We start from the raw sequence: 14967 nt of genomic DNA, 5'->3' as shown, positions 1-14967 counted from the left end.
TGTGAGGTGCTACCTCATTGTAGTTTTAATTTGAGTTTCTCTGATGACTAGTCAAGTTGAGCATTTTTTCATATGTCTCTTGGCCATCCTTATGTGCTCTTTGGAGAAGTGTCTATTCAGGTCCTTTGCTTATTTTTAATTGGATTATTTGTCTTCCTTTTGTTGAGTTTGTATGAATTCTTTATATATTTTGGAAATAAGCCCTTATCAGATGTATCATCGGCGAATATGTTCTCTCATACAGTGTGTTCCCTTTGCATTTTGAGATTGGTTTCTTTTGCTGTGCAGAAGCTTTTTATTTTGATGTAGTCCCATTTGTTTATTTTTTCCTTTGTTTCACTTGCCTTAGAAGATATAAAGGCAGAATTCTGCTATGTAAGGTGTCTGAGATTTTACTGCCTATCTTTTCTTCTAGGATTTTAGGGTTTTGTGACTAACATGTAAATATTTTACCCACTTTTAAAATTAGTAAAATGGAATGAATTTTAAAAGGGAAATTATAAAAATTATTGTGTTTTTTTGTTTCAAAATGAAAATATTTGATGGTTTCACTAAATATATAAAATCTTTATATAATAATCACCAGAATTAAGATATTTTGTTTTGAGCATACCTGGTAAAAATAAGCATCATAGGAATTCCTTTTGGAAATTAAATATAACTCCTGATTTCCCCTCACATGATTCATTTTTTCCAGGTCTTCCAGCCTCAGTAAATGTCAAAACCAAACTCTCAGAAGCATCTTTGATTCCTCCCTTTCTCGACTGCCCACGCAATATGATGACCCCATTGCTTGGCACACTCTCCTCAAGGATCTTGATGCTACTTTGTTGGCATTTATCTTTCCAACCAAAGGCCATCTACCTAGTGTAGTGATGGCGAACCTTTTGAGCTCAGCATGTCAGCATTTTGAAAAACCCTAACTTAACTCTAGTGCCATGTCACATATAGAAATTTTTTGATATTTGCAACCATAGTAAAACAAAGACTTATATTTTTGATATTTATCTTATACTAGGGGCCCGGTGCACAAAATTCATGCACTGGGTGTGTGTGTGGGGGGGGAGTGTCCCTCAGCCCAGCCTGCCCCCTCTCACATACTGGGAGCCCTCAGGCGTTGACCCCCATCACCCTCCAATCACAGGGTCGGCCCCTTGCCCAGGCCTGACTCCTCTGACAGAGGTGTCAGGCCTGGGCAGGGGACCCTCATTTTCCCCCATCACTGGTTCTGCCCCCAGCCCAGGCCTGATGCCTCTGGCCCAGGTATCAGGGCTGGGCAGGGGACTCCCAGACCCCTCCAATTGCTGGCTCTGCCCCTTGCCCAGGCCTGATGCCTCGGCCAGAGGTGTAGACCCCCATCACCCTCTGACTTCTCTGCCTAAATTAGTGATCCTGCCTCTCACAGTCACTCTAGCCTAATGGTTCTCAACCTGTGGGTCACGACCCCTCTGGCGGTCGAACGACCCTTTCACAGGGGTCGCCTAAGACCATTCTGCATAACAGATATTTACATTACGATTCATAACAGTAGCATTATTACAGTTATGAAGTAGCAATGAAAATAATTGTATGGTTGGGTCACAACATGAGGAACTGTATTTAAAGGGCCAGAAGGTTGAGAACCACAGCTCTAGAGCATCTGATCACATAATTTGTCCTACTTCCTTAATATCCCTCAGCACCACCTGGAATTACATTGTTCGTTGCATATTCTCCACCAGAATATGAGCCCTCAAAGTCAGGGACCTTTTCTTTCTTGTTCTCCCCAGTATTTTAGTGCTTGATAAAATGTTTGCACATTATACACACTCAAAAATATATTTCAAATGAATGTTTTGAGAACAGATTTTTTTAAAGTTTATTTTATTAGATAAATACCTCATTTGTGCTTAATATACTGCTAGGTGCAGGTAAGGGAGCATATGTATTGAAAGGCAAACATTTTATAACTTACTAATAACCTGATAAGTTAGACAACTTCACATTTTTCCTCCCCCACCCCACCACCCTTGTGCTCATTTCTCTCTCTTACCCTTTCTCTCTGTCTCTCTTTCTTTTTATATAGCTTTTTATTGATTTCAGAAAGGAAGGGAGAGGGAGAGAGAGATAGAAACATTAATGATGAGAAAGAATAAGCTGCCTCCTGCATGTCCCACACTGGGGATTGAGCCCAGAGCCTGAGCATGTGTCCTGACTGGGTATCAAACCGTGATCTCCTAGTTCATGGGCTGATGCTCAACCACTCAGTCTCTCTCTCTCTCTCTCTCTCTCTCTCTCTCTCTCTCTCTCTCTCTCTCTCATCTTCTCCTAGGATCCTTGCTCACAGGAAGAGAGGATGATGAAATGGAAATAACTCCAACCATAGGAGCTATAGGAGTTAGATGGGTTTATGACTTTAAACTATATGATCTTAGTCTAGCTGTTTAGGCTCATAGAGGTTATGTTTCTTTACTTGAAACACTGGAATTATTGCTTCTATTTTACTGCTTGTTGTGAAAATTGAATATAACAGTGACTGTGTGTAATAAATATCTTAGCACATTATTGGCTTTAAATAAGTGGAAGCTTTTATTGCTATTATCTCATGAAATGATCCGAGGTCCATCATGCCCCAAACCAATTTCATTTGAACAGTGCTTCAAAAAAGACCAATTTTTGAGGGGATAATTGGAAACTAGCTAGCATACTGGAATACAGCATGCATCCATTTTTAATGGTCTGATTCCTTTCTTTTCCTTAAGAATAAGACAAGACATAATTGTGACTCTGATTCCCATGGCTTCCTGATGCAGCTGCCAGACCTCATGGCAGGCATGGAGGCAGTGGACTGTCAGTAATGGCTTGAGTAATACCGCATCGTAAGGTCAGAAACATTGTGCATCATCTTATAGCCAGCGGGTGTGAGGTCAAGTGGCTGGCTAAGGACGCAGCATCCAGTAGATACAAAGCAGAGCTACAGGGATCCAGAGCCTCTCCAAGTGGGGATGTGAGGTCCTTCTGACTGTGGGGTATTAGGAAGGAATCTGGAGCTGAAAGAGTATGCCTCCGCTTCAGTCAGCAGCAATGCAGTAAATTTTGTCACGAATAATTACATATTTGACAAGACTAATTTTATTTATTGCCTGGTAGATAGCATTTTCTCATTTAAAACAAGCCCAGTTAATAATTTAGGTGCTTTGGCAAATGATCTAAAGTAATTTCCGTTTCATTTCTATTTGGGCTTAAATCACCCTCTGTTTTACTTCATTCCCTGATTAGGAATTTTAACAAAATAACTGCATCAAATGCATATTAGTCACCAAGTCTAATAGAGATACCAACACTCAAAGGCATTGATTTTTGTGTATATGCCTGTGTGTGTGCGTGTGTGTGCGTGTGTGTGTGTGTGTGTGATGTTTCTTATAGTCACTGCTCTGACCCTGGGAGGTGGGGTTTGAATCCTCTTCCCCTATAGGTAACTGAGATAACCAGAAGGTAATCTGCCTTCCCTCCTCTTGCTCTAACTGGGATAATAACATGGCCTGGGGCCCACTGTACCACACATGAGGGGTTACAGGCAAACTTGGAATTCTGCTCTTGTCTGAAATGGCCCAGTGCTAATGATCTCTAGATTGACTAACCCCAGTAGGACAGTTTAGTTTAAGAACTAATATAGATCTACTTGAGATGAGTCTAATTGGAGTCTAGATTGGACTTGGTTTCTTTTGGTTGTTGTTAATCCTCATCCGAGGATATATTTTTTTTCCCATTGATTTTTTTAGAAGAGTGGAAGGGAGAGGGAGAGACACACAGAGAGAAACATTGATTTGAGAGAGACACATCGATTGTGTTGCTTCTCACACATGTTTTGCCTGGGACCCGGGGATTGAGCCTGCAACCCAGGCATGTGCTCTTGACCCGAATCAAATCTGTAACCCTGCAGTCTGCACACACTAACCATTGTGCAAAACTGGCTAGGTTTGGACTTGGTTTTTTAAAGTTACCTATATCGTCCTTGGAGCCAACACAGGAATATGGAGACTCCTCTAATCTAGAGGAGTCTTAATATGACTCCAGCAGAAATAAATATCTTTACGCTTCCTGGGCTGATTCATAACATTTCGGGAAGAGCACTACTTCGTTTCCCAAGCAAAACATTCGCAGTAGACTTCAAAGTTAGTCTATGCTGTGGACTTCCACTATTCACGTGCTGAGGGTTGAGTAAGTAATCCCTTGATGTTCTGTACCTGCTCAAGCATCTGAAGCTGCCCTTCCATAATGCTCATCAGGCTCATAAACACTTATGCGATATCTATCATTCCCATGAAACAGCTCTGTGAAGGCAAGCACTTGTCTGCCTTATCATTGTATCCCCAGCATCTATAACCACGCCTGGACCAAGTTATCATTCAATGAATAGTTGTTGAATGAATGAATGAATCCTAACTTTCTATATCTCACTCATGGATTAACATGCCAAATTTTTGGAGTTAGTATGAGGATTAAATGGAGTGTAAATAAAGTAACCGACATAAAATAGGTGCTTGAATACCTATTTCCTCTCTTGCCCCCTGATTAATCGAAGCCCAAGTCACATGGATTCACAGGTCACAGAGACTTCTGGTCAAGCTATTTCCCTTAGGTTTCAGCCCTTGTGCTTCCTTCCCTTTGATCAAAAGCTTGGCTCAAGTTCTTAACTACAGCGAAAAAGATCAGAGTTCAGTTCTGCTATTTGGCACCGAAGCAGCAGTTCTCTGAGGGAACAAAGTACTAACTCAGAGCAGTTAGTTTCATAATTCATTCTAGAAATCTCTTCAAGACTAACGTTCTGGCCTTCTACCAACCACCCGATTCATTCAGCTTTCTCTTCTATCAGAATTCTGAATAGCAAAATGATGCCAACAATTAAGGGTCAAAACCACTCCTAGAGGCTCCTGCACATGAATTAGTACTGCAGGGGCGTTTTGAGGGAGAGCTGTGGAATGAATAGTACTTTAGGATGAGCATTTAAAGTCATTTTCTTTGCCCTTGCTCTGTGCTTTCAACTCTCCTCTAAAATGCTACCTTTATATATTTTAGAGGTATATTTTGCTTGTTTTGTTTAGCTTAGAGGCGGTTATTGCAAAAGCCAATTCTAAGATGCTCAGAGCCAAAGAGGGGAAGGAAAAGGCCCTGAGTGTTTTCCAGGGTGGATCTAAGAAGCATCATGGAGCCTGTTGTGGAAAAGTTTCAGCCATCTGCTAACGGATATTATAAAAGTGGAGACTGTGCTAAAAAAATAAAGTGCCAGGTTGTCCCTTGCAGAAAGTTAATAAAAAGAAGGAAGTGAAAGACTGCTCATTATTTTTAATGGCCCTGCTTTCCAGCAGAGCGCCTGTATCTCCCTGCCTTCCCTTTCTGCCTTCGCTCAGTTCATCGGAACACACTGGGCTGCTCCCGAGAACCATGGCTTTGTTCTGAAGCACGGAGTTCACCAGGAGGCTCCTGGTCCCAGGCTGGCCAGTTGTTAAGCGCAGTTCCAGTGCCAAGGTGATGATGCAAAGAAGAGCCCGGGCTGTTGTCCACAGAACAATCAACCATGACTGGCCTGGCCTTCCTCTGAGCACATCTACCTCCGCACAGGGATTCAGCTCTCAAGTGCTTCATTGTACTTGGTGGGTGATGCAGGGTGCAGCCATCCACAGAAGTAGTTGTTTCAAAATAGTTCATCCTACTTCGGTAAACCAGGAGGCGCTAGGGTGTGGGTAGAAGCAGCCTTTGTTTTTTAAAATTCCACGTATCGTGTATACACACTTGTATCATACCTGGCTTATTAGTTTCATTATTTCCATCTACTCTATTTGAGCGTATAAACTTTGTGCTGTATACTTAGAGTCAGTAGTTTTCTGTGCTAATATCCGTGGGAATCAACAGCCTCAGATGTCCCAGATAAATTATGAAAATGTGGACAAAAAATGTGTTAATCGTGAGATGAAAAGGTAATAAGTAATCCTTCATTATTTCACCATGATGCTTAAAGAAGGTAAATGGTTTACTAGTCATGTATATGTTTCATAAAACAATAAAACAATGTAAGCCCACAAATATAAAATAAGGATATTTACAACACACACACACACATGGAATGAAAAGCCTAGCTCCAAATTCTATGTTCGGTATATCTGCTCTCTTCGTTAGATTTTTTTAAAAGTTGTCTCTGTTTCCAAATAAGGATTAAACTGACTGTGCTTTGGAAAAATCCCCTTGAACTCTGTATTCACAAATCCCTGTGTTTAGGAAAAGAGCTAAGTGCTCTGGAGAGCGCCTGAGATGGACAAGTGACACTGGGCTCTGGAGGGGGGGGTTGAACCTGGAAATGAGGCGGCAGCATTTCCTCTGAACTGACCGTCTTCAGGCAAAATCATCCGAGATTTACCTATTCGTAAACTCTCGCATTGGAGTGACACCCTGCCTGGTTTTCTTATGTTTCCATATAAGCATGTGTGTGTGTGTTTTTAAAGAAAATAAAAGGGTCTTTTTTTTGCCAAAAGTATTCAGGCACCATATTTTTTTAAAAAAAACCTTGCTAGAAATAAAGTATATGTTTATTCATTAGCTGTCAGGCACTCCTGGGCTCAGTACCCACACAGACGGGCTGTTTAATGTGCAGTTTAATAACATTTATGTAGAACCGAGCTGGTGACGATCTCGGTGGAGAAAAATCCATACTGACAAACATACTGTTTTGCTTGTCTTCATCCAGGAGAGGAAAACAGCCTGATGAGGATGGCCCTGCTTTATCTAAACTCTGTCACACTGTTGATAAAGAAAAGTAATGCCGTTTACTGTCATGCAAGGAGGGAAGAGTGAAGCCAGCCAGCCAGTTTGAAAAAAAAGGAACATATTTTAGTTTTCCCCAAAGCCCAGTAGAGATTCCATTAGAACTATTTTTACCCTCTCCCCAAATGATTTAACTTTGTTGTCCCTTGACAACGATCTAGAGTTGTTTGATCTATTTAGTTTGAAAGAGACAAAGTTGATAAACTGCTGAGCAGAAAACTAATTAGGAAAAGAGAGTTTGTTGGATTTGCAGGGGAAATAACAAAATGAACAAAGAAAGAGAAGAAAGCAAATGTTCTGTCATCAACTGGCCTCATACTGTGAGGGGGAGGGTGTTACCAAAGTCATTTTCCCCAAGGCCAAGCCTGCTCTAATTAACTTACTACATGTTAGAATCCATAGGAACATTATCAAATGTGGCCATGACAACTCATTCAAGGAACTGGTGTTTGAGAGAGTTAGAGATGGCTCGGGGGAACTGTGAGAAATAATAAGGATAACACCTAGACTTAGAGGGCGAAGAGATACCATTTGGGGCAAATAATTGATTAATCATATTGATAGGCCAACTACACCATTAAGGGTTACTCGTTGGGATGTTCAACTCTATTTCCATTCCAGGATGGAAGGCTTTTCTGAGCTTTGGGTTTTAAGTATGCAACTTACTAAGTGTATACATGCATATGTGTGTGTCTTCTGAGGGTGTATGGGGGGGATATGATTTGAAGAGAGGGTGGAGGGGAGAATAAAAAGTTTCTATTTCATAACTCACTGCTTGGAATTGTACACTTGAAATGGGTAAAAACTATGAACAGTGGTTTGGAATGTATTATCCTGTTTTTTAAATTTATTTTTAATTTATTTTTTTAACATTATCTTCTTGAAGACTCAGTTTGTTTCGAGGCAATATTAATCAATTCATAGGTAAAAAGATATGTGTAAAGCACTTTTTATTATCTATAGGGTGTCCCAACAATATATTCACACACTTTGAATAATTATAAAGGCAAATGTTTATTAAAATAAACTTCATTTTCAAAATTGAGCGATCAGCTGTTAAAATGTCTATCCATTTTTGGGGACACCCTGTATATAAAGTGTGTTGGGATAGGATAAAATGATGTATTTAGCAGATTGTTGGTTTTCAACTTAATTTCCTATGTATTCCACTCTAATTATGTTTGCTGCCATTGGGTGGCACAGTAGGAATACATTGCTAATAATAAACCCAGATTTGGAACCCTGGCTGGGTGGCTCAGTTGGTTAAAACATAGTCCGATATACCAAAAGGGGATGAGATGGTTGGGATAGGATAAAATGATGTATTTAGCAGATTGTTGGTTTTCAACTTAATTTCCTATGTATTCCACTCTAATTATGTTTGCTGCCATTGGGTGGCACAGTAGGAATACATTGCTAATAATAAACCCAGATTTGGAACCCTGGCTGGGTGGCTCAGTTGGTTGAAACATAGTCCGATATACCAAAAAGGGATGGGATGGATTCACAGTCAGGGCACATACCCAGGTTGAGTGTTGCACAGTTGAGGTGTGGAAGTGTTTGTGATTGCTGTTTCTCTCTCTTTCTCTCTCTCTCAAAATCAATCAAAAACAATAACTACACACACACATAAAAAAACCAACATATGCTCAGGTGAAGATTATTTAAAAAACACACCAGTTTGGAGTATAAATAACAATTGAAAAGCTCTACCTCTTTTATCCTTTTTCTTGTCAAGACTATTGAGCTAATTAGAGCAACAGCACAGAGAGACTGTTCCTAAAAATAGATAGTTATTAAGAGCCTTGGGGAAATATTCTGCTATAATTTGCTTTCCAGATAATTTTTTAAATAGGTATACAAGAATTATTGCTCAATTATAATAAAATTCCTATGGAATTACACACTCTCTGTTAATCAGTGTGAGCTCATTTTGGCCCACATGTTATTACAATGAACACCACAGTGTTGTGGTGAAGGGTCAGACAAGACAGAGAGGCAGATGACGTAGGTAACCAGAGAGCCAAAACTGAACGCAGAGAAGCTACAGACAACAATGGGTCTCAACTGAGAAAAGGGAAGGGGACGGGGGGTCTGTGCTATCAAACTCCTTTGTAGCTTCACTTCCTGAAAATGTTGCAATATCCCCTCTATCTCCAAAAGAATTAAGTCCTGGGCTTGGTAAGGAAGGAGTAAATGGAAGTTGCAGAAAGATCATTTTCTTCCCAGAACAATATAAAAATTTGGCTGCCTTTTCTGGCAGAGAAATATTGAATTACAGTACATTTCTTTTCTTTCTTTCTTTTTTTATAATATATGGCCTTTCTCTGAGATAATTCTTTAGGGAAATGAACCAACCTCTTTTCCTACCCTCCCAAGCTGTCAGATTATTTTATTTGTTTGGCAAATTTGAATTTGCTAGAAGTTATCCATTGCGATAGGCCAAGTAGAAGATATCAAAGCGGCGTACCACACACAATCACAGTCAACCCAACGTAACTGCAATTTCTCATGGCTCCAGGCTCTCATTTCCAAATCTCACCCATCAGCAGCCAAAACAACTTGAGGCTATTTGGTTTAATTTTATCTGATAAACAGTTGTCTGGACAGCACCTTAAAGAGAGTTCTTCAGAAAGAAAGAAAAAAAAATTAACCCAGGAAGTAATGATGTTAAATAAGTTCCACCTTTCCCTTTCCCAGTCGAGTTGAACCCATGGAGGAGGATATTTGATCTCCTGTATGAATGAAACAGGACTTGATCCTGGTTCATTTTTCTTAAGAACTCCATGTCTCTGCATGCTTTCTGCCAGTATTCCCCAATATTATTTGAAATGCATTCCAAGTGGTTACCCATGTTCAAATCAGAAAATTCTATATTCTTTGTAGGTAACCAGGAAGCCAAAACTGAGAGCAAAACTGATCCATTACTCTTGTACAAATTGTTTCCCTTTTCTGTCTATAATGCCTCTACATTTTATACTAAAATGCTCCCTCCAAAAAACTCCTCATATACATTAGACGGTCTCTGAGTTACTCTGTTAGTAATGATGTAAAGTAGAGCAGCAAATGACTTTTCTATTAATAACTGACCACTAATAAGATGTGCATTAATGGAAGACTCTTGACTAAAATGAGAGCTTGTAAATGTAATAACTTTAAAATGCTGCTTTGTGTTTATCACCTAGTAAGTACCCTTTACTACAAAAATGTATTATATGTGAATACTGCCCTGATGACCTTTTAGTGTAAATGTAGAAAAAAAGGCATAAATTCATAAATAATAAACACCTAAATAGCAAGTTGGTATTATGAGAGTTCAGAAGAGTTAATGATTGGCTAAGAGAATTATGAACAGAGCCTTGAAGAATAGGTAAGTGTGGTGAGGAAGCTAGAATAAGGTATAGCCTGGACTCTGGACCTAGGCACCAAAGTTCAAATTGTAGCTCTATCTAGTCAATTCAGCCATTTGGCACTGGTGAAGTTATGTACCCACTCTGGGCAAAATGGATATGATAATAGATTCTGCTTTACAGGGTAGTTGTGAAGATAACCCTAGTTACATGTGGCCCAATATAAGGTTCCCTCTACTAACTAGTGATCTTCTTACAATACTTGGCTGACCTGTAATGGAATGAAATATTGAAATTATTCAGATAATATCGCTAACTGCATAGCTTAGAAGGAAATGAATATCATATCATCTTTGAGCATGTGATCCTACACTCTGCAAACAGCTACAGTCACATTTTAAGGGACTCTCTTCCTATATACAGTGTGAGCAGATCTGATCCTTAGCACTATTTCCTTCACCTGGTAGAAATCATTACATTTGCAGTCCTAGTAGCACTAAAATACTTAATTTGGCAGCCAGCACACTTGATAAGAATATAAAACCCTGGTGAGGTGGGGGATGGGAGCTTGGGGTGGAGCAGATGTCTAGCTCTTAGATTTAGAAACCTGTGTTGCAATTTTGAAAAATGCCTTTAGGAAAGGTGTTTCATAGGATATGAAGGATTTATGGTGAAAAGCACCTCAGTTGAGATTCCAGAAGGCAACTAGGCCGAGTCCAGTGCTTTTTTACTTAAAACTTTCAAGGAACCACAATTGAAATGACATAAGATTTCTGAAACCATAGCATAGTGTTCCTCACTATCCTCCTTGAGTGTTGCATGAATGATGATGCTGTTCATTGAAGTTCTACCAGAAATCTCTACCCCAATTTGGCCTTTCATACCTAGCACAAAGACCTGTGAACATTTTATCCAGTGTAACCTCCCAAGGAAAATAAAAGGGCTAGAGAAATAGTAAGTAAATATTCATTAAAATTCAGAGCACAGAGTATGTCCTTTTGTGCAGCTCCATTACTACTCAGCAGCAATTGGAGAAATTACTGCCTCCAAACAACAGGCATATTTGTTGCCTTTCCTTTAATTATTTTTTAAGTGAAAATCAAAATATTATTTCTAGATTTAGCTCTCTGGGAAATTAGAACTTGTGCAATCACTTCAGTCAAAATGAAAATGAAACTCATTTTAAAAGCCAGGTTTACTTGAATTCAATGTACCCTCTGAGATGAGATTAAATAAACAAATAAATAAAACTGGTATCAGTGTTGTATAATAAAGGCTATCATTTTAACTTATAAAAGAAGTTGTGTTCACTTTAAAATTTATTTTCTCCCAGTAAATTCCTCTCTTAATGAAATGTCATGTATTTATACATCAGAATTTCAAATAAGGAAGACAAATAGATTATATTAGTAAAGGTGGCTGATTTTGTTTCCTAATACAGAGAGAAAATAATTTGATTAGTAAAACTGGTGGACAAGAGAGGGCATTCATGTATTTTTATATAGTTGTACATATTTTTTCAGATATATTAAAGAATTAATTTTTTAAATCCTTAATGCATTTTTAAAATTCATTTTTAAAAAGCTTCCAAAATGCAATTTTAAAATATAAAATGAATACATAGCATTGATACAAACATACCATTTTTTTATCAATAAGAGAATTTTTGGAAGATGACTATATACACTTTATATATCACTTTAAAGGGGTTTGACAAGCAAATTCAAGTAAGAACAAACAAAAAATTCTTTTCTACTTAAGCTTGATTTTAATTCAATTGAAAAAAAGCCAGCATTAAAAAGAATACTATTTGAAAAGAATGAGAAAGACTTCTTTTCACCAAAATTTGGCAGAGGATAGATTTTGACTTGAAAAGAATGCTCTCTAACTAATAATCTGGAATCAAAATTGTCAGCATTTATAACTGAAAAGAACAGGGTCACCTCAACTGAGTTTCCAGGACAGGGCTGTACCCATTCCATAGGGCAACCTAAGGAGGCAGCCCGGGGAGGCTGGCGCCTGGAAGAGGAGGGATGCCACAGGCCAGGGCTCTGCACCTTTGCTGCCGCTGCCACTCATGCCCCCACTGCCTTTCTACCTCATGCCAAGAGCATCTTCTAGAAGAGGACTGCGGAGTTTTGCATCTGCGTGGATGCTTACACTTTTCCTGAAATCTTTCAGCCTCCAAATGTTAAATAGAAAATCCCAGTAAAAAGGGCTTCAGGAAGATATTCCCAGTGGACCTCAGAAGGAAAGGCACCCAGGGAATAGCATCCTTATCCAAGGATCAAAATGTGGGGCAAACAGCCAGAAATAATGAGAAGCTTCAAAGCAAAGAAAGAAAGCAGACATGTTTCTCCCCTAAAGATAAGGGATTATTCATTATAATACTTCCCACAAGTATTTGGTTCAGAATTGGAGAACAAGTCATAACTCTTGCTGCCTTCTTAAAGTTTTACTGCCTTTAATGTAAAACACTCAAAACCACAGGGAAGCAGCACTGTCCCCCAGTCAGTTTCGGTTTTTATGGAGACGGAGTGTCCTGCAGAGATGCAGATACATTTGTGAGTTTGATCTTGCTGCTTATTGATCCTTACAGCATTCTGTTAAATTGCTGTAATAGCAGCTATTCTGACACATTATCAATGGGAAATGAGGATTCGGGCCTAAAAGAAGAATGTAGTGATGTGAAGGCAAGATCCACTTATTTGTTCAGGACTACAACAATGGGTCTTTGGAGACAGTGAGTGAAGAGAGAGATAGAGGTGACTCGACATTTATTGAGAGAGCTTACTAAATATCCATCAATCACGCAGGGTCAAGAAAAGAAGAGATTTCAAAGAGATATGAAACAGAATCCCTATATCACTTTTGTGGCCATCATCCTCAAACTTTTGGTCTCACAATCCCTTACCACTCTTAAAAGTTATAAGGACACGACAGGGCTACCGTGGGTTATATCTATATTTACTATATTGGAAAATAAAGCTGAGAGATATTAAAACATTAATTTATTTTTTAAATAACCGTGACAAACATTTTCTTATGCAAAATAACTCTATCCTTCCAACCCCCCAAATTAGTTGTGAGAGTGTACACTTTTGAACAACTTTCAAAGGCCTGGCTTAACAAAACTTAGCTCGATTGTCATGTCTGCTTCTGCATTCAGTCAGTTGTGCTGTGTTATTTTGGTTGAAGAATATGAAGAAAATGTATTATCACAGTTATACAGAGCTGGAAAAGGGCAGAATATTTTAATAGCCATTTTAGAGCATTATGACTATACTTCTTTTACATTATATTAATATTTTAAAAAAGTGGTAATTTCTTAAAGGCTAGTTTCCATATGGGACCTGAAGCCACATAATGAACTTTTTTTGTAGACTGTTACATTGGCCTATCTTGCACCTCAAATGTGTGGGTTTTTTTTTTTTTATCAATGCAGGATTTTTATAGTATCAAGATTTGTTATTTAGAATATATTGATTCATTTTCAATGTAGCTCTTCCAAATACACAGTGGAAAACTCATGAGAAAATGAGCTTTTATAAGCAAATAATGCACTAACGTTATTACAAAAATTGTTTGACTCTGTAGACTCTGCAAGTATCTCTTGGAAAACAGCTGCTCTGTGCTTTTATTATTATTTTTCTCGACATAGTTGGATGCCATCTGTTGTCCCTTTTACTATTTCATCTTTTTTGGATTAAAAACATTCATGTCACACTTCTCATTTCAGAATCTTTTCTGACTTCTTCTCAGTCTTTAGTAAAGTTTTAGTTTAGATGCTAGTTTTTCTGAAAATCCTACTCTGACTTTCCTTAATCTGCATTAAGTGCCCTGTCCTATAGGTCATACTCAAAACTATGGCTTGTCTACTTTCCTGAAATTTTTAAATAAATTAATGTCACCAATGGGCAAGAATCACAATTATGTAGATCAGTATGTGACATATTTTTTTGAACTTCATTGTTTTTTAATTTAAAGAATCAAGATCAAGAGATAATGAGATGGGACTGAAATAATGAGATGGTTTTCTGCTGCATTAAATTCTACTTCCTTTGGTCTAGTATTGGACTCTTGATATAGGCCTAGTATGTTAGGAGCAATTTTCTCTTTGTAAGCAAATATTTTCTCCCAATTCTTCAAGGTCTAGGTCAAGTACACCTCCTCTAAAAGAGAGAGAGAGGGAGAGAGAGAGAGAGAGAGAGAGCGAGAGAGAGAGAAAAAAAAAAACAGTGTTTCTACCCACCTCCATTCAATAGCTATTGCTCACTCCTTTGTCACTCCTTTGAACGTATGTGGCCCTACCATATTTGCATACTGCTCATTTGGCAATTTACCATGTATTCATTACCATGTAGCACTGGTTATTTCGGGTTCGTATTTTACCAGTAAGCAGTGAGCTTCTTGACAGTAGTGACCATGTCCCGTTTTATCTTGGAGCCTCCCTGTTCATGTCACATTTCTTAACACATAGCAGATGATTAGTAATTGGTTTTGACTGGTTGATTGATTTGTCATTGGGATCTCAGTCTGCTTCCGTTAAGCACCATTTCAAAATATTATATCATTGATTTCAAACTTACAGTACCGCCTTGTTTTACACTTTGATCTGAAGAACCTGCACACTGCCAGGCAATAGTTATCTATATAAGAGGAAAAGCACACCCTCGTTCAAATTCTTCTTCAGTATACCTTCATTAAACTGGACAGGCCTGTGCCCAAAAGAATGTGTACTTTTTGTAGACATCTTATTGTGTAAGTGATAGTTGCAAGTGACAGGAACTCAAAACATCTTAAGCAAAAGGGAAATTTC

This window comes from Myotis davidii, unplaced genomic scaffold, assembly GCF_000327345.1.
Source record: "Myotis davidii unplaced genomic scaffold, ASM32734v1 scaffold290, whole genome shotgun sequence".
NCBI lineage: Eukaryota > Metazoa > Chordata > Mammalia > Chiroptera > Vespertilionidae > Myotis > Myotis davidii.
Note: the sequence above shows the minus strand (reverse complement) of the source record.